Source organism: Aptenodytes patagonicus, chromosome 1, assembly GCF_965638725.1.
Source record: "Aptenodytes patagonicus chromosome 1, bAptPat1.pri.cur, whole genome shotgun sequence".
Taxonomy (NCBI): Eukaryota; Metazoa; Chordata; class Aves; order Sphenisciformes; family Spheniscidae; genus Aptenodytes; species Aptenodytes patagonicus.
Window position 1 is genome coordinate 161312327 of NC_134949.1, and position 23097 is coordinate 161335423.

Below are 23097 nucleotides of genomic sequence, written 5' to 3' on the forward strand. Positions count from 1 at the left end.
ACCAGGCACAGTGCCTGCCAAAAGACACAAGCAAAAGAGCAATTGCTTTTCCGATTGCACTCCCTCCCCACACCATTTTTCTGCTGAGGCACTCCACACGGGAAACAATCTTTCCTCTCTTGAAGGCAAGGGTTGTTCTCATTATCCCCTTTTATGCTGACCATGTAATAGGATGAAGAAGGGACTGTTTGGTTCTTCCTTCCCCACGTGTCCAGGATGCTGGCCCTCAACCTATTTCTGCATAAAGCTATTTTCACTTAAATTGAAACGTAGTTGATCATCCATCTAAACACAAGCCAGAATTGCTGAAGGTTGTAAGAGGTCATTTTTTTCCTGGCAGCTAAAACCAAAACAATAGTAAAAGCTCAGCTCACACTGAAGCTCTCCTCTGGTCACTATAAATACTATGGGAAAGAACACTAGCCCCAGCGAAAACGAATGTTAAAAAATGCAGTCTGCTACATAATGGTTAAGATCTGCTTTCAATTTTCACCATGCAACCACCTGAAAACCCAATGACAACAGGTGGATGTAACAGAAGTCTTTCACCATTGCCAAACATGCAGCGTATTTCAAAGGATGTCAGACCTTCACTCCGAATTTCCCTAAGAACGCTTTTCATGGCGACGCATTCCTATTCTCTGACTTGTCTCTTTCCAAAGGTTTTTGTCCCCTTCCCTTTTCCCCTCTCCACTTTTTAAGGGCCTCAAATGAAACTCAGTCCATTTCTTTTACCTTTTTTTTCCCCCTGAAGACTGTTGTGTGAACTTGTTTCATTTTGACATTTAAAATCAAATGATGAATACTGTCATTATTATTACCAAGAATAACTGAGTAAGGAGTTCTCCACTAGCTATCTAGCCTTTGTTCCTGGGCCTTTTTGTGCTATTTGATTAAAATTTACCATTATGAATATGAATGGCATTATTCCTTTCTAAAAAGATTATTGTTGTGTCTATTTTTCGTCTGTATTGACCTTGTCCTTTCTAAGTGACAGGGACTTCATTCATATATAATCACACTGAGATATAAAAGTGGCCCATGAAATTAGGTCCTGGAAAAAAAAGGAAAAAGGACTGTGACCTAGATGTTAAAAAAAGCAGCTTAGTTTTATTCTTGGCTTTTTGTTTGTTTGTTTGTTTTTATTTACTGCAGCACAATGAACAGGCTGACAAATTTATCACTCCCTCCTGAAAATCTGAAAAAAAACCCAAACCCAACCAAAACCCTGGTGGGAAAGTTGTTATTTGTAGCAATGGTTCTGACTTCATCACTGTTCCAGTTTGCTTCTGATCTGCAGACAGTAGGGATCTATTTACCACTTATAAGAGGAGTTCATTTTGGTGCTAAATCAGTCTTCACCTCAACAGAAAATGCACCTGTAAGAACAGAGACATTTTTCTCAGAGGACTCCATACCTATGTTTTTTTACAGTTTCTCCAGTAAGCTGTTTTTCTTTTCTCTCCTGCATCTCTGACTTGTTTCAAACAATGCAAAGAGGTAACAAAATAAAAGTGATATAATAAAGGCAGAATCCCCCTTGCTAAAACTTTTTAATAGCTTAATGACCAGAATAACTGAGAGCACTACTGATGGGGCTTTGAATTTCTACATTCATTCATACATTCACAATGAAAGAGTTTCTCAGCTTTTCTCATTATCATTGAACAGTGCATACACATGTCCTCCTACTAATTCATAACCTATGTTTGCCAGCTAGTCAAAGCATGAACCAAGCTTATTACAATTTTAGCAAGCCTGAAAACAGGGCAAGATTTTCTCCAAGCTATTTTTATTTTGGAATAGATTTGCCTCACTGGATGTAGGATGTTTTAAGTAGTAATCCAGTATCAACCCATCTTTCAAAACAGACAAAAAAAGAGCTTTTGTGAGTGGAGATGGTAATTAACATGTATTCCACATAAAAATTGTCCAGTTTTATTTTATGTTTGCACAGGTTTACATAGCTAGCTTAGAAGCTGTGTCTGGAAGAAAATCAAATCACTTTCTACACTGATGATTCATCAGCCTTCTGCTATTGGTTATTTTAAGTGTCATCTTTACAGCTTTCAGGTGAAAATTGGAAAGAATGGAAGGAAGGAAGGAAGGAAGGAAGGAAGGAAGGAAGGAAGGAGGGGGGAGAGAGAGAGAGAAAGAAAGAAAGAAAGAAAGAGAGAGAGAGAGAAAGAGAAAGAGAAAGAAAGAAAAAAGAAAGAAAGAGAGAGAGAGAAAGAAAGAAAGAGAAAGAGAAAGAGAGAGAAAGAGAAAGAGAGAGAAAGAGAGAAAGAGAGAGAGAAAGAAGGAAAGAGAGAGAAAGAGAGAAAGAGAGGAAGGAAGGAAGGAAGGAAGGAAGGAAGGAAGGAAGGATGGATCTATAAACCCCTAGAGGAATGTTTAGTCCTTTTTGCTTGGGTGTTTTTCATTTCACAAGCCACCCAGCACTATTTTATACAAGAACTGACATAAATGCCACAGTTCTACTTTGAAATAGATCATGTGTTGAACAATTCCCATTTACCAAATGACGTAGTTATATGTCATGAATATATATTATATGCTGAATATATGTCTGTATTCATAGCAGAGCACATAATTAACACACTGAAGATGCTGATCAGTTATGCAACCCATTAGACCTTTCTGGAATCTCAAGAAGGTTCTATTACGTGGATGGGAGGACTATACTTTTGTGCAGTCAAAAGTCAGGAAATGCCAAAGAAAAGGTTTCTGGTACAACTGTAACTGAGTGAGACAAAATGGACAGCCTACTGTGCATGCCAGGTATGTTATTTTCAGAATCTACTTCATCAATATCTTACAACATTCAAAAGACCTGTTCATCAAAAGTCTTCAGTATGAAAAACTTGAACTCACAATGCTCCACAGGCTTTTATTGTGTAGAGCTGCTTGATTTTATTTGTTTAATTAGAATAGCCTACACTTCTTTCTTAGCTGCACAATACGCAAGCTCTTTTTCTTTCTTGAAAGATAAATGAAAGTGAAATGATCTTCAAGGAGACAACAGGCCTGGAAGACACAGCTTCCAAAAGACATAATGTCTGGAGTGATATAAATGGTTTATAATGGGGGATTAGAATGGAAATAATTATGAAAACCTAAATACAACAGGCATGGATGTTTATTTCTCATTATCGATGATAAACTAGCTAGGTAGCAGGCAGCTCCTTTGCATTAATCATATCCATGAACTAATGGGGGGCCAAGAGACACTCTATAAAATCAGATATTCAGAGTCTACAAATAGATAGCGTTGTTCATCCACTATGTGTATAATATAGAAGCTTTATGAAATTTAAAAGTCTTTTTTACACCTGTAATTATATATTTTTTTTTTTTAATGTGTACATGTAATACAACTGCATCTCACTCATCCAGTTTCACTATGACTACATCTATACCAAGAAACTAAACAGTATCAGCAATTTTGCTGGGCACTGAAATGCAGTCCTCTATACTGTTAAATTGCCTGAACAGCCCTTGGCAATGTTTTTGTGTTAGCCAAATAATATTATTCCAAAAAGTTTCTGGGAACAACTGAGTGTTAGTATGGGCCTGGAACAATTACCAGGAGGCAGTTTAGTCACTGTTAGGTGTGCTAAATGTACTAGTAGAGATGTAAGCTACGGGGATGCTTTGCTGTGTAGTATTAAGAACTCAGAAGTGGGATCTCAGAAAACATTTCTTAAAAGAAAAAAGCCAAAAATTGTCACTGCTACTGACAGAAGTGAAATTCAGCTATTGGTTATGCTTGAGCATCCAAAACTTCATTAAGAACAATTGCATTTATCCCCCTAACAGTACATAGAAAGGAATTTTTTAAATTTTGGCTACAGGTTGGATGGTCATTTGACAACTATTACTGTTAAAATAATACATAAATATTGAAGTAACTCTGATGACTGAAACCTCTATGTCTTAGTCTCTATTATGTGAATTTAAATGAAGAGTGCCTCATTTGAAGCTAATGAAGTTACACAACTGTGAAAGCAGGATGTGAGGATTTAGGTTGTTTGGGTACATTTATGTTGCTAACCAAAAGAGGGTCTGAGGGTGAATGAAAGTATTGGACCACTGATCTTCCGCACAGTTTATTTGTTGGCTTTTTCCCTAGCTCTGTTCTGCTTCCAATGGCTCCAACCAGCTGCTCACAACAGTGCCGGGACATGGTCTTCAGCTCCATTGACTTCCAAGACTGCTCCTGGAAATGAGTGTGGACAAGACTGCCACAGGTTTGTCTTCCTTGCCTTACATCATCTTCTAACAGTGTTGGGCTTTGTGTCTTCTCATGTGCTTTTGTGCATCCCAAAGCTGAAGCACATATTCTTGGTTTCATGCTATTAAAAACACTGTTCCAGTGGTCTACAGCATAACCCTCACGTTATTTTAGTGAGTTTGAACAGAACCTCCTCCCCCTTAATAACAAAAGATAATAATTGCATCGCAGGCCAGAGGGGCAAGAGAAGACAAGGATAAGCCATACATTGGAGATGTGGCCGTTCTCTCTGGATGAGATAACCCTATCCAGTAGAGAAGTGAGCCTGTCCATTTCATTTAGCCTTGGGTCTATGGACTAGAGCTCTGTAACTTAGTGACACGGACAGTTCAGCCAGAAGAACAAACGTTCAAGATATTAGCACTGGGACACACAATATATGGTGCACGACAGACTGAGAGCAAGAGAGATCAGGAATAGAGAAGTGAAGAAAAGATTCATAAAAATGGAAGGGATATGTTTATAGCAGAGGGAAATTTTTACATTAGCTAAGAAGGAAGGAAACAGATTGCAAAGTGGAGGCAGATACACACCATAATTAAGGAAAGGAGTCACAGAAAGGAAGAGGGATTATAAATTCCTGACTGAGCACAGAATTTGTATAAATTATTTTTAAGAATACTGATAAAACTGGGATAAGCAAATGCATGCAAGTATTTTACTGCATTGTGTAGACCGACATATTTCTTTTACCAGCTTAAGTAAAGACTTAGCTAAAAGTAGATTTTGGGTTCTTTGCATGTTTAGTGACTGTCTGTATCTGCTGCCACATAATCCTTGATCTTACAGGTATGGGAGTCAGTGGGCTTAAACTGCTTGTAAATCAGCCACTCAAAACTATTGTGATGATCTAGGGCAACTGTTCTGTGGCATCCCATTTATGTGAAAGGCTAAAAAAAAGAAAGAGTACCAGAACATGTGCCAGAGAGACCAATGGATCAGAGATATGCAGCCAAAAGAGGCTTCAGAGCACATAATTCAAAGGCAGAGAAGGACAGAGAATTAGCATGAATGTATCCAATGGATCGTCCTTTTATTAGGATTTTTAAAAAGAGTATTAATCATTAGCTTTTGAAAGCTAAGTGTTTATTAAGAAATTCTATTATTTATTGCAATAGCCTTGAAATATTGCAGATATTTGCAATGTGCAAAGAAAGTATCTGTATTCTTTTCTGTTTAATGAGGAAATGAAGCTAGAAGAGAGAAAACAATTTCAGATAAAGAGCTTTGTAGACTCAAATTCTCAAGATCCACATGGTAAGAGATAATTTACAGTTTCCGTGTAGATCAAATCCCACACATTCAATAGAAATAAAGTGTCTGCTGAAAATCTTGTAAGGCATCTCTCTACATCCTTAGGAATATAAATACCTTGAAACTTTGATGCCTAGTAAACATACATGCAACAAAGAAGTCCAACAGCAACAAGAGGCTCTAAAAGTCACTGTGTCTCATCTTCATCAGAAGGATGTCAATAAATTAAGGCTTTGGATTCTCAGGCTTGTGAGCAATACAAAGGGCTTTTTGTGTCAGCACAACTGCCTCTGAGTAGAAACAGTAATGCAAGCCACACACACTTCTCAATGCCAACACAGGCTTACAAGAGTTACCTTTGCATGGATACAATCAGAATTTACCGGAAGACGCCAGGATATTCCCCACTGATTATTGTCAGCTATATTAATGCAATTACAATGGCTTGAACACTTTGGTACTTTCCAAGGACCTATTTATATAGCAGTCTATTACTAAACTCTGACAACAGCAGCCCAAATTATGATGCACTTACTCACTCTGGAGAGTACTTTGTGCCACGAGCAGTCTCACTTTGAATAAGGCATTCACGATCTGGCCCATCACCCTTTAATTATAGATGTTTCAGAGAAGAGTGAGCATCAGGGTTTACTGCACTATTTATAAAACAAGCTAACAGCCAAACGTTGTAGGGCTTCTACTGCTTCAAAAAAACCACTTTCCTTCCTTTTATGAGCTCTTCCGCTGTGCACTTTAAGGTCATTTGAATGTATCAAGAACATCATTGTAGTAAAAGAGGCATCCACAGATGAGAAATAATCCCACTCTTGGAAAAATCCAGCAGTTAATTCAAACAGCTGATTTACAGCGTCAGTTTTGGAAATTAAATACAATGTTTTTATTAATACTAGCAACAAAGCATTCTGCAATCATAGCGTGTCATCCTACTGTAAAGCGTTTTAGGTTACACTGCAATAGCTATCATTGTGTGAGCTGAATACCCTCTGAAATACAAAAAAATCTGTCTGCATTGTCCCTTATACAAATGTGACCGCACCTGCAGAAACCAGCCTCTATGTGGCAAAAACTAGGAGGAAGCACTTTATCCCTGTCTTTCCATTAATGGAGTGTGAGAGCTTTCCTTTGAAGTCTCTACCACTAAACATTGTCTGTGGTAGGACACGAGCCTGAAAGAAGCAGTGCCTGGATTCAGTAGCACAGGTGGGATTTTCCAGTGTGTTAGGGGAAACATACAGGGTATTCCTGGGCACCACTGGGAGGATATGGGAGGAGTTTCCATATCCCACGTACAGGTGAAAGCGATGGAAAGGTGGCAGAGAAGGTCTCTGACTTTTGCTCAACGGGAGGTTCAAACTCTGTGTCTTTCTTTTCCTGTACCACTACTCTGACCTTACTCAGCAGCTCTTGATTCTCTGCCGCTATATCATAATGTAAATTTTGCTAGTTTCCCCAGCTGTGCACAATTCTAGAATTCACAGGGGACGTACCTCCCCTGTTAAACTTATTCTTTGTGTTTCAGAACTAGTACTGTTTTTGCTGGATTGTCAGTGCTTTTGTGCGTTATACAGAGGCTGCAGATTATATACAGTTATTAAAATACATACATACCCCATGCAGTTTTGTCTTCATAAAATCTATTTTCAGCTTTTACCCAGTAAACATTCCTCCCCATGATAGTTCCTGCTCTCTAGATACTTGTATGGCCCTTTTCACTGTAGTTTATGAGCTACTCATTATCTAACATGTTCCCCTTATCTTTATTTAGCCTGGCAATAGCCTATCAGGCTGAAAATTATTACCTTCCATCCAGCAGGGAAGACATGGTGGGCCTGTCAGTACTTCCTAAGGTTTGCATGGCATAACTGTCCTAACCTTTACCTTCCTCCCCCACTCCCAGAGGAAGCTGTTTACAGAGGCAAAAGAATTCTTCTGCAGAGGTAGCTTTAACAGTACCCTCCAAATGGAGTAACTTACCTTTGCTAAAGGAATTTTTGCTCGTGTAATTGCTTCTATATAAGAGTATTTCACTCTATAGCCATGTCAGTAAAGGACTGGTTTTTTCACCCCATGCTTCTAACCAAAAGAGTTAAACTGGCAAAACTTCTAAGTGTACAAACAACAAAGTCAGAGAGATCCATCTCCGTGGATGTAAAGAAAGAGCATGACAAAACAGAGGACTGTTTCTTTGGTTACAAAAGGTATTTGCTTTGTGTTCTAAAGCAAAGCTCAGTTGATGCTGTGAGCCTTTATCAGATGCTACTGACAGAATCTTAGGAGATGCGAGAATTTCTTGGAGAAATAGCTGGAGAACTCCACGGTGAAGGGAAAGGGGAAAATCACACTTGTGTTCAATATGTTCCCACCGCCTATGAGGACAGGTGCATGGAGAAAACTCTTCTCGCTTGTGCCAAGGTTTCATCTTAAATGGAAGCAGTTCTTTTGCTCCAGGTACTCTTTGTGGAGCGGAGCAGACTGCTCTACAAGGTCACAATATAGGGATCAGACACCCTGTAATAAATGGTAAATATCTCTTTATGAGAAAGATGAGAGTCCCAGACCCAGTGCTATGCTTTCTGGACTCTGTATGTGAGGACACATTGCACCGTAATATGAAGTGGAGTTCAGAAAGCCTAAGTAAGGTGCTGAATGAGTATCAGCGTAGTGTCATCTAACACAAAATATTAGGCACAGGGGCTTAGAGGAATTTAGGTCATCTGACTCAGACACTCAGTTCACTGAGTCCGTCATAAATGCTGCCTTTTAAACACCCTGTTTTGGAGAAGAGCTTAGAGTGTGAAATAGAAATGACTTGATTTCTAATAATAGTCAATTAGAAGTTCTCCTCTGTAATTGTATTTGGAAATGCAATGTAAGTGCTTCTGCTGGAAAAAAATAATTTGTCTTCATTTTCCTATGGTTTCTAAAAATAGATTAGAATTAAATGTCATGTACCTTTGGAATGTGTATGTTTGGTAACTAACAAACTCACTTTGTCACTGTTTATGATCTCAGGATTCTTTCCATGGAAACTATTATAAGGTCACTATTATCATCAAACAGCAATGAATGCTGTTCATATTTTAGAGAGTCATTAGGGAAAGGACAATCCTAAGGCCTTAAAACCCATTTGTGTGTTCAGCAGGAAAGGAATGTATAGTACTTTTTTTGTGTATATATGGTTTTATGTGTTTATAGATAGACATTTTTGGTTTGAAGATTCAAAGTCATGCATACTACCTCTTCTAGAAAGCTCCCTGTCAGTCAGACAAAATTTGCTGGGTTTCTAAGTTACATCTTCATAAACGGCGTGCGTTCAGATGAAGACAAAACCTATAAGGTACTGTATCTTCTCAGTTTCCATTAGCACCTTTTAAAGGCATCCATCACCTTGCAGAACTGAGGTGTTCGTTCACTGGAAGCCTGATTCTGAACTGTCCCCTCTAGGAGTACAAAGAGGTCTTAAAGTGAATGTAGCTGTACTTTACTCCCACTGGAAGATTTCATTGCACTGCCACGCTGGTGTAAAGGAGTCCTCAAACAAAAATACGGTGCAGGACTTGTTTTTTAATGTAATGTAAGCTGTCTCTGTGGAAAACTCTGATATTTACTCAAAACCAAATAGAAAAAAAAAAGATATTTTTTCAATATTTCACTGTGTAAGGGACTCCTGCTTATTTCAATGTCTCATAGCATTTATGCTACTGTAACAGGGGACTCCATAGCATAAGACTTCACCAGTATACTGGAAATGTAAGCTTATGAGAATGACTTAAAAAGCTTTATTGCATATACATGATTGTATGTATAATTCAGCTAATGAGTCTAACACAGACTCTCTCTGAAGAACTGCCATTGATTGATAGGAGCAGCACTGGAAGCAAAGGAGAAAACATTGTCAACAAGGAACACTACTCACACATATGCACACAGATATATATCATAGTCAGCAGAACAAGACGACTTTCATCAGTCAAGGCATTTGTTCACACTTTTCTACTATTAATCTGCTAGCAGGTTTTCACGTTAGTTCAAACTCTTCTCTAGCATTTGAGAAGATTTAATTAAAATAAGGAAGCAAACAGTGAATTTCAAGATCTGTGTTAGAGCAAAAAAATATAAACACAGGGATGGATTTGTGATGACAAATTGAACATGGAGGTTTAAAATTGTTTTACTCAGAGTTGAAACTGAAAAATAATGGATCAACAAAGGTGCCTAAAACCTTGATTTGTTAATCTAATAGATAAAAATATAGATGTAAATACTTGTAGCTGTTTGCTAATACAGGTAATATTAGTTGGCAAAGATAATGATTTTATAAATAGGTATGATATAACATTCACCTTAGGGTGCCAGAGTACCTCAGCTAGTTATAGCAAAAAATGTGCATAATTTTTTTTCCCCCCCTTACCTTTCTCTTTTTTTCCCCCAAGTAGATTTCTCTAGTCTTACCAAACTTATCTAATGATAGTGAATTTTCTGATGGCTTTGCTCTAAATAAGACTATCTTTTTACTCATTTCTTTTTCTATAAAGCTTGAGAGGCATATGACTTTTCTTTAGGTGGCACTTCATATTACAAATCTGGGTGTCTCTGAGGTATGGCTAGTTTACTGAAGATGAACTTATCTCAGCAGTTTAACTCCTTTAATGTTTCTTATGCATGTCATCTTTTGATTAATTTCTGTATCTTTTTGGAAAAAAAAAGGTTTTCCCATTTTTTTAAGTAAGTGACAATGAAAAATTGTACTTATGTGTCTCATTTCACACACACATGTATATACAAGAAAGCTTAGAGGGAAACATTTTTATATATCTGAAATGATAGTCCAGAAGTTTAATCTAGTCTGATGCAGAAGTGAGTGGTGCTGTTTGTGAAGAAAAGTGACTCTATCTGGACTACCTTCTTTGCTACACATGAAATCTTCTGTCAGACAAAAGTAGAAGAAGGAGCTCCTTTTTTACCTGTAGTAACACAACCTTCAGTTGTCCTATAGCTCCACAAATTACTACGGTTCCCTGTGGTATCTAATAATTGGATGACATCGTTTTATCACCAATGTATTGTCAAGCTCATGAAAATATTTTTTCATTTTTTTGGTGCCGATCATGAATTTATAGTTATTTTTATTATTTATCCTGCTATTTATTTTTTTCCAGGCTTCCAGGCATCTTTGTGGCAGCAGTAGCTGTGTTCTTGAGAAAGTAATTAAACCTGTGGCATTACTCAGACAGAGATGATCAGAAGTTACATGGGCTTCCAGACTTCTTGAACAGTCTGCCATAGTCAGAAAGGGGCAGGATATCTTGGACTTTGTGGAATAACTGAAAACTAGGTGATAACTCTCTGTGTGCTCTCTGTTGGGAGTTACCATAATACTTAGGAAATATCCTATTCACACTGTGTTAACTTTAGCATCTATTGGCTGATTTTATCAGATTTGGCACAGAGATGAAGACCTCAAAGATAAATGTTTTTCTGGAAGTGTCATTAAAAAACAAGAAGAGGCAATTTGAAGAGAGATGACCTAAATGTGAGTTCAGCTTAATTGCAGACACCTTCATTTAGGAGCTTGCAATGTATGTTGTGTGTTTGTCCACCAGACACCATCTCAGACTACAGTCAATGACAATCTGATGTGGCAGTCACCTGTCTAAATATAGGCATCTAGTGCCACATGAGATGCCCTAATGTATTTCTCCTAGCCTCCAGCTGCCTTTTCAGAAGACCATGCAGTAGGCCCTTATCATACCACAAGGATGGTTCAAATACCTTATGAATTACAAAGGGCAACTAAATCAAGCTCTGGATCTCCACTGACTATAGTGGGCACTTAGATGGCTAAGTCTGACTGCCTGAATTTATACTAAATTCCAGCCCAAGTGGGGGATGTGGTTGCCTCATGTCAGTGCCATTGTAGACACTCTCTCCTCACTGCTGCTCTAGAAGGGTGTAGGTCCTATTAATCCTGTCTGCTGGTCCTGTTTCCTTTCATTTGGCTTCTTGACTGAAGAAAAGCTGCAATGTAATTTCATAGGTTTTGAAATCCATGACTGAAAGGAGAATTATAAATGTCCCAACTCTGAAGAAAGTGCCCATAAAAGTTCTCAACCAACAGTGAGGCCCCCATGCAGAGGGTGCTGGGATTTGCCGATCCCAGAGCTCACCGAGCAGCTTCTCTCATGAAAGTTGAGATTCTGGAGGCAGAGTAATGCCACTGTAGAAAGCCACGGCATCCCCCAAGTGGCCCCTTTTAAAATAAAACAGGTGTAAAATAAGAAGGCAAAGAGTACCTTGGTGGTTAGCCAGCAAGAGCAGACTTTTCTTCATAGTCTTGGCCATCACCCTGTCTTCAGGCTTTATTTATTTGGGCCTTAATTTTGGATTTTCCCCCAATCTCACTGGATAAACTGCACATTCAGACTATTCGGTCAGAACAACCGGCATGTGAGGAGCAATGAGATTCTTCTGGGCTAGGACTTTCCATTTGAACTTATCTTTCAGAGTCTCTCTCCCGCCCCTAGCAAACAGCTAAGGGTGGTTGCTCTTTTAGCAACCATTGAAAAGTCACTTCAGCAAGCGCCAGAGCTGTGCAGGAGGCAGTCTGCCTTGGTTAAGTTGAACTGGCTACTAGCAAGTACCGTCCTCTGCATTTTGCAAGAGGTTTATGAAGCCTTGACTCTAGCAGGTACCAGCCCCCTCCTGCCTACCTTTGCTTCCTTCTCCTCCTCCTCTCCAGGCCTGAGTCTCACTCAGGCTTTGAGCTGAGAGCCCTGCTCCAGATCTGCCTCCTCACACCCGTTCCCTCAGACCTGGATGTTATTTCTTGGTAGTACACCCATGGCAAGGGGAGGCGGTGGGTGATTAATTTGCCTAACTGGCAATCAGACAGACTGCCTTACTGGCAGTTACATTTTCATTTTGTAGTAATGGTCAATATGTGTCTCATTGAAATCTCTCTGGTATGCCTCTCCAGAGCTGCCAGAGCTGTTCATTGAACTTTGTGCGACGCTGGCGTTTCCCTTCAAGCCAATTTTCATTTGTAGCTCAGTGAAAGGAAATTGTTTCAACTGTTTTGTGGGGAAAGCAAGTATTGGCATATGACCCTTCTGCTTCCAGCCTGATTTCCCTTCATTAGTGTGTCCTAAGTGACAGGCACAGTGACAATTATGTGAACATCTATGCTTTTGAGACAGACTGTAATTCCAAGGTATGTGCTCTGCTATGACCAGAACAGTCTGCGTATGTGGGACATGGGACAAATAAGAGAACATTTAATTTGTGAATCCTGCCAAATAGTAGGGAAAAATTAGGTTGCTTGTCTGGCAGTATTTGAACATCCCTGGTTGTTCACATGTCCCCATGACCTTGCCAGTGTACATATGGTCTTGAAAGAACACCAGACAGTGCTCCCATACAGATGTCTACAGCTACAAGAAGTCAGTGTAGACTTCCCTGAAAGTCAGTGGAGCTAATGGATGTTTTGCGGATGTGATTCATCTGACTTATTTTAGATGTCTTTTTTAAAATGAGATGAATGGCTCCCTACAAATACCTGTTTTTCTCTATTAACTATGAAGGATGCTGACCAACTCAGATGTTGATGTCTCCACCACAGATGTCTTTGGCCAGATGAATGCCCCCTCCATTGGTTTTATAGATGAGGTGAATGAGTTTTTTGTGAGTGTCTTGGTGGGCACTGAAATATGGGACAGGACAAGAGGCAATGGGCTCCATCTGAAACTCAGGAGGTTCCCTCTGAACACCAGGAAACACTTTTTCACTGTGAATGTGACCAAGCACTGGCACAGGTTGTCCAGCGAGGTTGTGGAGTATCCATCCTTGGAAATATTCAAAAGCCACCTGGACATGGTCCTGGGCAACAGGCTCTAGGTGGCCCTGCTTGAGCAGGGGAGTTGGACAAGATGACCTTCAGAGGTCCCTTCCAACCTCATCCACGCCGTGATTCTGTGATTCTGTGAACTGCCTGTTTAGGCATCTCAGTCCCCTTTGTAAATCTAGTATCAATTGTTGTCAGTTCTACTGGTGAGAAACTGTCCAAGAAAAAATAGTGTAAAATCACTAATATCGTTTCAAATAAGTTAGCAGCAAAAATTTGTGTTATTGTGTGGCCAACTTTTTATTTTTTCTCCTGAAAAAAATGCAGAACAGCTGAAAAGGTCAAGCCTTCTGATTTTGCCATATTTTAGAGAATTAGTACTCCTGAGTGACCTTGATTGGCGCTTTAGGAACATTAACAGCCTTGATAGTCTTTACTAATTGCCATGCTTTTCAACTCTGGGAATACTGGAGACCCATTTCTCCCTTTATTAATTTATATATTTATTATAGTGTTGTTTCCTACACTATAATGTTGAGAGAACATTCATGAAACTGTCCTGTGGGATCATCTTTTGAGAATAGTTTTTCTCACTGAGGAAAGACTGTTCTGTCCTACATGTTGGATTTTCTGGCTTCACTGAGAAAATGCTGCAAGGGAGGTGGGGGTGGGGAGAGAAGGGGTACCTTGCATTCATCTAAGAAAAAGAAAACCCCAAACTAACAACCTTTGAAGATGTTTTGTTATAATTGTTTTATGTGAGTAAGGTTAGTTCAGTATGTAATAACAGGCTGTCTTGACAACAAAAGGCTGAATCAACACAGAACATGATTGGAATTATGCATGTCAATTATAATGAATCTCATTATGCAACACGAAAGTCTAATTCTATTGTAAAGGCCTTCAGTCTGCAGTCTTAAGGCTGATGTCAATGCTGAACAATAACTGCCCTCTCCCCCACATCATAGCCATAAAGAATAAATATAAACCTCATTTCTGTAGCTTTTTAATATGTAAATTTCCTTGGGGTAGGAGAAAAGAGAGATTTCTTTTTTTAATTAAAACCAGAAACCTGCCCTGGTCTTAAAGCAGTCCATCACGTCCATGGCTTCTTTAGTTTTAACATTTTGCTTCCCACAGGAAAAACTGAAGTGGTGTTATTAAGTTCTCTCCTTGTATCAAAATAAAACCCAAGAATGATAATTTCCCATATGGTACCAGCCCAGTATTGTGTTTATCAAAATAAAATAAAAATTTACATAGCTGTAGTGATTAGGCTCTAATTTCTAGCAAGAAGGTTACAGTAATAAATGTGATTAGCAACACCTTTATGGAATTACAGGGTAGTAGGGGTGTTGCTCTGTGTTTTGTTACAATTTGCTATTTCCCCCCATTATTTATTGCAAGTATTTTGACACTTGTGGTTGAAATGTCTAGGTTTGGGAGTTTATTTCACAGAAATAAATACAAAGGTGGATTCTCCTTTGTGAACACGTGATTGGAATGCCGCTTGAGCTCTTAAATACTGTTCCATAATTCATTGTTAAATAGCTGATAACTTCAGCTGGAAGCAGGCATGTAACAGGCATTTTTATTTGCTGAAAGAAAACACTGTTGTGACACTATGTGACTCCAGTGGATTTGGGTATGTCAGCATATGGTAGTCAAATAAAATTCAAGACTTAGAGTCTTCAAACTGCCATGTAGCAGGATTAGGTGAGCACATGACAGTGGGGAAGCAACATCTGCATGCCTTGCACCGAAACTGGCCCATGGCCATCCAAGAATACTTTGCAGAATGCAGTAAGACTAGTCAGTAACCTCTTGTGTTACTGGTTATTTTCAACTGACATTATGAAGAGGTGCTGTAGTTGACAGCAAAGCTCATAGGCATGAATACCTCTACTCTAGTAGATAGGACTTTTGAATGCAGAACAGTTACTGGGTCTGCATTGCAGTTCTGTATGAGAATTCATGGCTCAGGGCTAGTTTACAAACAGACTTGTACTAAAATATCCATTTGTAGCTGGTGTAAACTGAGTTTTTAAACTCGTCATTTAAAGCAAAATTGAAACAAGACATGTCGATTTCAAAAGAGTTGACCCAGAATTGCTTTGAACTCACACCTTTCTCACAGATCATGGTTATTTATTTTTCCTTTTAAAAGACAGATGATAAACAAATTTTTGGGATCCTGAAAGAAACTTGCAGTTATTAGACCTAGGACAGTTATTCAATATGCAATTACAACAACATGCTGAATTTTCCTCGTTTAGAATTTCTAGCAGCTTTCATGGGAAAAGTATGATTCAGACAGGTTTAGCAGCCTGAGAAAAAGCAGTTCCTAAAGCTGGCCGTGAAATTTATTGTCCTTTCTGACTATTTCTGAGAACCAACTTTACATTTGTAACATCAGAATGTTACTGTAAACATGAACGACACAAGAAATAGTAGACCCGACTGGAGAAAGGATTAAAGATGGTAATTTGACAAATATACAAAGAATACTCTCTTTTAGGTAAAAGGTAGGTTATTCTTGTTATTATTGCTCTTATTGCTACTGTCATCCTCATTTTTTCCTGCATTTTCATGCATCTTTCCTGAACCAGTATAAGGAAAAGAAAAAAAAAAAAAGAGGACAAACCAGCGTCCAGGCCATTTCCTTGAAGACTGTGATTCACTTTCAACTAACTGCAAAGATCTGCGGGATCTTTGCTTACCACCAACCTTTTTGAATTAGTTTTGTGCTGTTTTCTTCAGCAAGAAGAGGATAGGGCAGGAAATGACAGAAAAAAGACTAGCTGCTTTGCAGGGTCGGGTGAAAGACCTCCTATTAGGGAAAGAAAGGGAAGGGGGAGGTATTCCAGTGCCAGAGGCACAAAGGGAAAGCAGGCAGCTGGAATTTATTGTAACCAACTCCCAACATAAAATAAGGGTGCCTGGGCTTGTTGTGGAAAGGGGGATAAGGGAATGGGAGGGGTCTGGAGTGTAGTGAACTTTAGGTCCATTTTGCATGGCGTCCTCACAACCATTTATACACCACTATGGTATGTGTAGAGTGCGTCAAAACTGAGGTGGGCTCTGTTCACGTAGGAATTTGCACAACCGTTGCAGAGTGTATAGGTCAGGAGTCAACACTCCCTCTTGTGCACTCACAAGAGTGATATTTGGAGACCGGTAACTAGCGATGTACGTCAGGGGTCAATACTGGGTCCAGTCCTGCTTAACATCTCCATTAATGATCTGGATGATGGGACAGAGTGCACCCTCAGCAAGTTTGCAGATTGCACAAAAATGGGAGGAGTGGCTGATACGCGAGAGGGTCGTGCTGCCATCCCGAGGGACCTCAACAGGCTGGAGAAATGGGCTGATGGGTACCTCATGAAGTTCAACAAGGAGAATTGCAAAGTCCTGCACCTGCGGAGGAACGGGCTGGGAGGAACAGCTGGAACAAGCTGCTGTAAAGCAGCTTGGCAGAAAAGGACCTAGGGGTCCTGGTGGACATCAAGTTGAACTTGAGCCAGCAATGTGCCCTTGCAGCAAAGGCGGCAAATGGTATCCCGGGCTGCATTAGGAGTGCTGCCAGTACGTGGAGGGCAGTGATCCTTCCCCTCTGCTCAGCACTGGTGAGGCCACACCTGGAATACTGTGTCCAGTTCTGGGCTCCCCAGTACAAGAGAGACATGGACATACTGGAGAGAGTCCAATGAAGGGCCACGAAGATGATTAAGGGACTGAAGCATCCCTTCTATGAGGAAAGGCTGAGAGAGCTGGGAGTGTTCAGCCTGGAGAAGAGAAGGCTTGGGACAATCTTATCAATGTATACAAATAACTGAAGGGAGGGTGCAAAGAAGACAGAGCCAGGCTCTTTTCAGCGGTGCCCAGTGACAGGACCAGAGGCAATGGGCACCACCTGAAACTCAGGAGGTTCCCTCTGAACATCAGGAAACACTTCTTCACTGTGAAGATGACCCAGCACTGGCACAGGTGACCCAAAGATGTTGTGGAGTCTCCATCCTTGGAGATAATCAAAACCTGTCTGGCCACGGTCCTGGGCAACAGGCTCTAGGTGACCCTGCTTGAGCAGGGGAGTTGGACAAGATGACCTCCAGAGGTCCCTTTCAACCTCAACCATTCTGTGACTCTGTGATCCTCTGACTGAATCAACCAAGAGCTCTTCCTAACTCAGCTGATTCAGCTGGTTTTCTTTATGCCTATGGGGATTATGGTCAGCGTCCCGCAACTGTCTTCATGAAACTCAGAAGTTACAAGCATCATTCGAAGTCTGGATTTACTTGGGAAAGAGGGGATAGAGGTGGGTAACAGTACACTTTTCTGATGTGATTACCAGCTTTGTATTTCTGAGGTATTGTTTGTGTATGTAGTAGTGCACATACTTTCTTTTCTAAACTCTGCCTTATTTTTCCACTCTCTTCCCATGGGGAGCGGCTGGACTGCATGCTGCCTGTCTGTCCTAAATTTCACTCTCTGCACACCACATCACTCTGTGAAGACATGGAAAAAATGAGCCACTCAGTTTACTGGCAATCTCATTAATAGATCTGTGGCACAGTGTGGGTGAGGACTTCACCTCACAGCTGGCACCAGTGTGTGACGCAGTCTGTCGCAGACCGTAGTGAGTGTGCTTCAGGAGAGGCAGTCAAGAACAGCAGCAATCACTTTTTTTTCTCATGCTTTGCCTCTGTATATAATACAGAAAATAGAAATATCAGAGACAGTTATCGTGTCACTTCCACTTATAGTTAATAGGCTGCGGGGCTAGAAAACCAATTTGACTTCAGCATGCTCCCAGATGCAGTGCCAGAGACCTGCATTGTCCAACAGACTCTGAAATCGTGACAGCTCCCAAAAGCCAAAGGAGGAGGATGGAGGAATACTAGGAAAGCACTGGAAGGTCTTCTTGGTCCATGCACCAAGTAGGTTCATGCTTAAAGGCAGCGAAGTCCTCAGATTCCTTAGATGGGATGATCTGAACGTTGCCTCAAGAGCTGGTTGGGTTTGCCACCAAAAAGCATCACTGCATGACAAGTTCAGGCCCAAGCCCATGTTTGAAGTGCAAATGATTAGCTAGCCAGAGTATGGGGAGTGGATTGGAGTGTAAGAAGGGCATGCTCGGATTATTTTTTTTTTTTTTTGGCATTTCTGTATATCAAAAAACAGCTAAAATAATGATGTCTGCAATTCTCTGGGATTACTAAACTGTAATATCTCACTTTGGAATCTGGAAAGCTATTGTTAGCACACGAATCTTTAGGAACTGTAATGGGCACCTGGAGACATAAGTGCTCTCCTAGAAAGGGTAGCTACTACCTGAAAAAGCCATTATAATTTTCTGTCAAATGGAAAAGTAAATAGCGATGTAAACTAATATTATCAACCAGTGAATGCTTGCATTGTCAGCAGCAGGTGTCAGGTATTGTACACCCCAATCCTCGGTTGCTTTCCCAATGCTTTCTTCTCCTAGGCAATATTTTATTTTTACACACACATTGTTGAACTAGAAATAAAACTAGACTGCAGGTTTCTCTAGTCTGTGAAGCTTTTCTTCCGCTGCATAGACAAAGAAATGCATAAGCCAGGCAAGTGACGATAGACAGAGGATTCCCCAGGGAATACCTTGTGCATGGAGACTCTCTCCCAGGGTCAGGCTCCCAAGACTCATGGTTTCCTGGACACAAGTTGTAAAAACAAGGCAAAGGCATAACAGTATCTGCAGTGACAAAGAATGAAGAAAGGACAGACTGTAATGAGGCACCAGTGCAGAGAATTCTCCTTGCTGCAAAAAGCCATCAGACTTTTGGGTAAGATAAATTTGCTATCCCTGTGGGAAGCAGGATGCCCCAGTAATTAGTGAGCCCCACACTTTGGAGAACTACATGCCCATACTTGTTCTGCCACAGACCACCTCTGTGACTTCTGGCATGTCATTTAAGGCCAAAACCCTCCAAATTTTTTATACACTTTACCTTCACTGAACTCCAGTTCTGGCTGGCCCATCAGGTAAACAGAGTTGGTATTTTGGAAGCCTGACAGCTTGTATGTGTAGTCTTAGCTCTAATAAAAGATCTTGGCCAGTCAGTAGGGAAGCAGAGGGTGTCTGTCACTTTCTAAAGAGGCAGCACTTTAATACAAAGCTGGGTGCAGCCTTGAATGGGAGGGATGGGTGGGGATGGACTGTGGGGCAGCTCCGCTGCTTCCCTCCCCTAAGAGTGCAGACCCCTAAGAGGGCAGTGGTAATGGGGAGGAGAGGGGGAAAAGGAAGGGGGAAAGAGTACAACCGCTTCCTTCTCCAAGAAAGCCTAGCTCAGTTCAATAGGCTTTAAAATATTGTCCACATGAGGACGAGAAATACATTTGCGTCCCTGAGTGTGCTCTCAGTTTATAGTGAGCTAACTAGGTTTATCGGTGACATTTTTCTATCAGACATGTGGTGCATTGCACTGCTATTCAGAAAAACCTATTACTTCCATTACAGTGTATATACATACACGCCTGTGGACTCTTCAATGTGCAATTAAATCTTTTTCAGTTTAATAAATAGCAACACAAGAATTATCTGCTCTTTGGGTTTTAATCTGTGAAATGCAGTTGGCAGAAGTGCTTAGCACAGGATTTTATTTTTAGTTTTATGGATATTTGATTATAGGCAAATGAAGACCATGCAGTACATCAAGGATATATGTATGATAATTATGGAGATGAAAAATTTTAATCTGAGAAAATAATCTTTGGTTACAAAAAATTGCAACTTTAACATTCTGATTAGGCAAAACATCCTCATGATGAAGCTCTTGGTGTCCATTTTATACAGATGGAACAAAGTGTAGGTACTTAAGAAATAGTAATTATGAAGACTCTGAGCTCAGACATCTGCATCCAGCCCTGCAACAAAGCAGAGAGTTTAGGGTGTGTTCTGTGTTAATCTCTTATAGGGCAAACCAACGAGTTCTAGCCCGCATTTGGGTCTTGCTTTTCAGAAATTAGGGGACATATTTTGACAATTGTTTTTAAGAAACAAGCTGCTTGTAAAACAAAATTGTTCTCACGGAAATGGTCACAACATAGCTGTAAAACTGCAGATGGGAATGTTCCTGGAGAAAGGGAACAGTGGGTAAGTAAAATGCCCTTCCATATAGGTAAAACACAAATGCATTCATTCAATATATGAATAATTGCTATTACTGACAGCTGTGCTGTTCATAATTTCTCAAAGGTACTTCTCAAATCAGCAATTATTTTTAAACAAAGTATTTACTAATTCTGATCTCCCCTCACAATTGCTGTTAGATTATGATTTGCAAGCAAATAGTACAGTACAATATATGAAAGTAAAAAAAAAAAAAGAAATCCCTACAGAACTGGTGTGTGAACACGGAGCTATTGAATGATGATTTACGCCTGGAGTAATCGCTGCCACAAGCCCCTTTGGAGCGTGCAGCTGGAATTAGAATTCCTGAGGAGGAATCCTAAGCGAAGGGCTGCAGCAAGGTCTGTCTTCTTTTTTTTCCTTCCCTTTTTTTCTAAAGAACAAAAAAACCCCGTCTCTCCCTGTCTGGACGGAATGGTACTGTCCCAGACAGAAAGGTCCCCGTAGGCCAAGCTATTCATGTAGCACCAGGCTGCCGGGAGTACCAAGTTGCGGCAGGGACGGGGAGCAAAACCAGGGAAACAACTGCAGTGCCCGCATGACAATTAGCACGATACAGATTGCTTTTGCTTGCTGGTTCTGAAGGAAAAGAGAGAGAAGGGGAGGAAGAGAGAAAAGAGAGAGAAAGAAGAAAAAGAGAGAAAGCAAAGAGAGAAAGGAAGAAGGAAAGGAAAAAAGAGAGAAAGAAGAATTAGGACTACATAAGGCCATATTTCAAGAGTTCAAAATGAATCATGAGTAAAAAAGGCGAGGCAGCAAATCAGTCTTTTTCCCGAGTTTTGTAAAGTGATAAAAATGTTATTATTTTGCTTTAGAGAATATTCAAAATCGTTTGCTAAATAAATGTGTGAATAAATTCACTGAGCGTATGCAAGGTTCCCTGGCTGACTGTGTCTCTCAGTGCCTTTCTCTTTTTTCAGGCCTTTTTTAACTGTTTGTCCATAATGTTTATGAAGACCACAATTGCACTTGTGTTTCTTTGATCAAAGGATTTATTTTAACGGATTTAAAAATCCCCTATAAATGAGGACAACACCAAAGAGAGCAGGTGTAAGTGAATTCACCGAATATTCTCCAGCGTGTCAGTAATAAAAACATTTTTCAGGATAGCATTGCAGGGTGATGTATGGGGTTTTATGCACATCACTGCTAGTAAAACCAGCAGGAATAATCAATGTATATATCTGCATGTTGAAGGGGAATAGGAATGGTTAGTAATCACCCTCGTATCATGTCCCCTGAAAAAGCACATCATTTTTTCAACAAGGGAAAGAGAATTTTTATCATCATGAAAAATCATGTATATAAGAAGTGGCTCCTTAATTCTAATTTGGATTATTTTAGTGGTATTCCAGGCTGGAAAACAGTCATCATTCCCGTGTTTCTCCCCACCCCCTCACACTCTGCTATTCATGATTTTCCTGTCATACAGACATCCCAACTGTGTTCTCTCCTTTATTATTTTATTCCACATTTTATAGAGCACTGTATTTTCAGTTTTGGTTAATATAAACAAAGAGATCAGCTTAAATTTCCTGTGATCAACAACAGTTTAAAACATCCTTACGATGGGTTTCTTAGTCTTTAAAAGCTTTCGCTGTTTATAATCTTTAAGACTCACTAGCCATTATTACCCTGCATATACAATCACAATAAAAGCTTTGCAGAAAGAAGAGTACCAAAATGCTAGGCAAACCAAACCAACCTAAGAAAATAATCCTACTAAATAATATATACGCTAAATATATGCATACAAATTTATATGCATTCATATAAAGATGCATTTATACACGCATATATAGAAGTTTATATAGACATTTATACATAAAGGCTTTTCATTTTTTGTGATTGATACCTTAAACCACTGTTGGTTTCGTTGGGGATATCCAACGATACTTGGCAGCTCTCTGAATTTCGCCCTTCATGACATCTCAGATTGCACCTCCTGCTTCATTTGGTTTCTCTGCCCCACGTGGAGTGAGTTGCTCCAACTGGTCTGATTATCTCAATATTTACCCCAGTTAAGGCTCGGCCTCCATAACCTTCAGCGGGGAGGCAAAATAGGAAGCCTTTTTGAAAAGTCAGTCAGACTGATGCTCAGAAGCCAAATGTCTTAGTGTAACACAGTGTTATGCTGCATAAGGGCAGGTTCACACGGTTAAGCTGACAGGACTGGCTGGCTCACTGACCCTGGGCTCCCCTTCTCCTCCACCCCAGGTGCATGCTGATGTCCCCTCACTCAGGCTGGCTCTGCAGCTTGTCTGACCCTGCACCGAGACCACTCTGCTGGCAGGAAAATCCCCAAAAGTAATGGTCTAGCTCAGAGGGTCATGGCTGGTGGGTCGTACTCTCCCTAGAGGATGCAACAAGGAAAGTACCGCAGGGGTCTATGCTTGGACCTGTGCTGCTTAACATCATTATCAATGACCTGATGGAGGTGACAAAGGTGATTAAGTCTGCAGATTACACGAAATCAAGGGGACCAGTCAATATGCCTAATGGTAGGGCTGCCGCCCAGAG

The 23097-nt window shown here is 40.2% G+C and overlaps 1 long non-coding RNA gene across 1 annotated transcript in view; it reads left to right on the top strand.

Moving 5' to 3' along the window:
• Positions 1–2728: 2728 nt before the first annotated feature.
• The window catches only part of LOC143155963 (uncharacterized), a 52869-nt gene continuing 32500 nt past the window's right edge, over positions 2729–23097 (top strand). The window contains exons 1-2 of the long non-coding RNA XR_012994525.1: positions 2729–2781; positions 4133–4250. This is a non-coding gene — a long non-coding RNA (uncharacterized LOC143155963). The remainder of the gene's footprint in view (positions 2782–4132; positions 4251–23097) is intronic.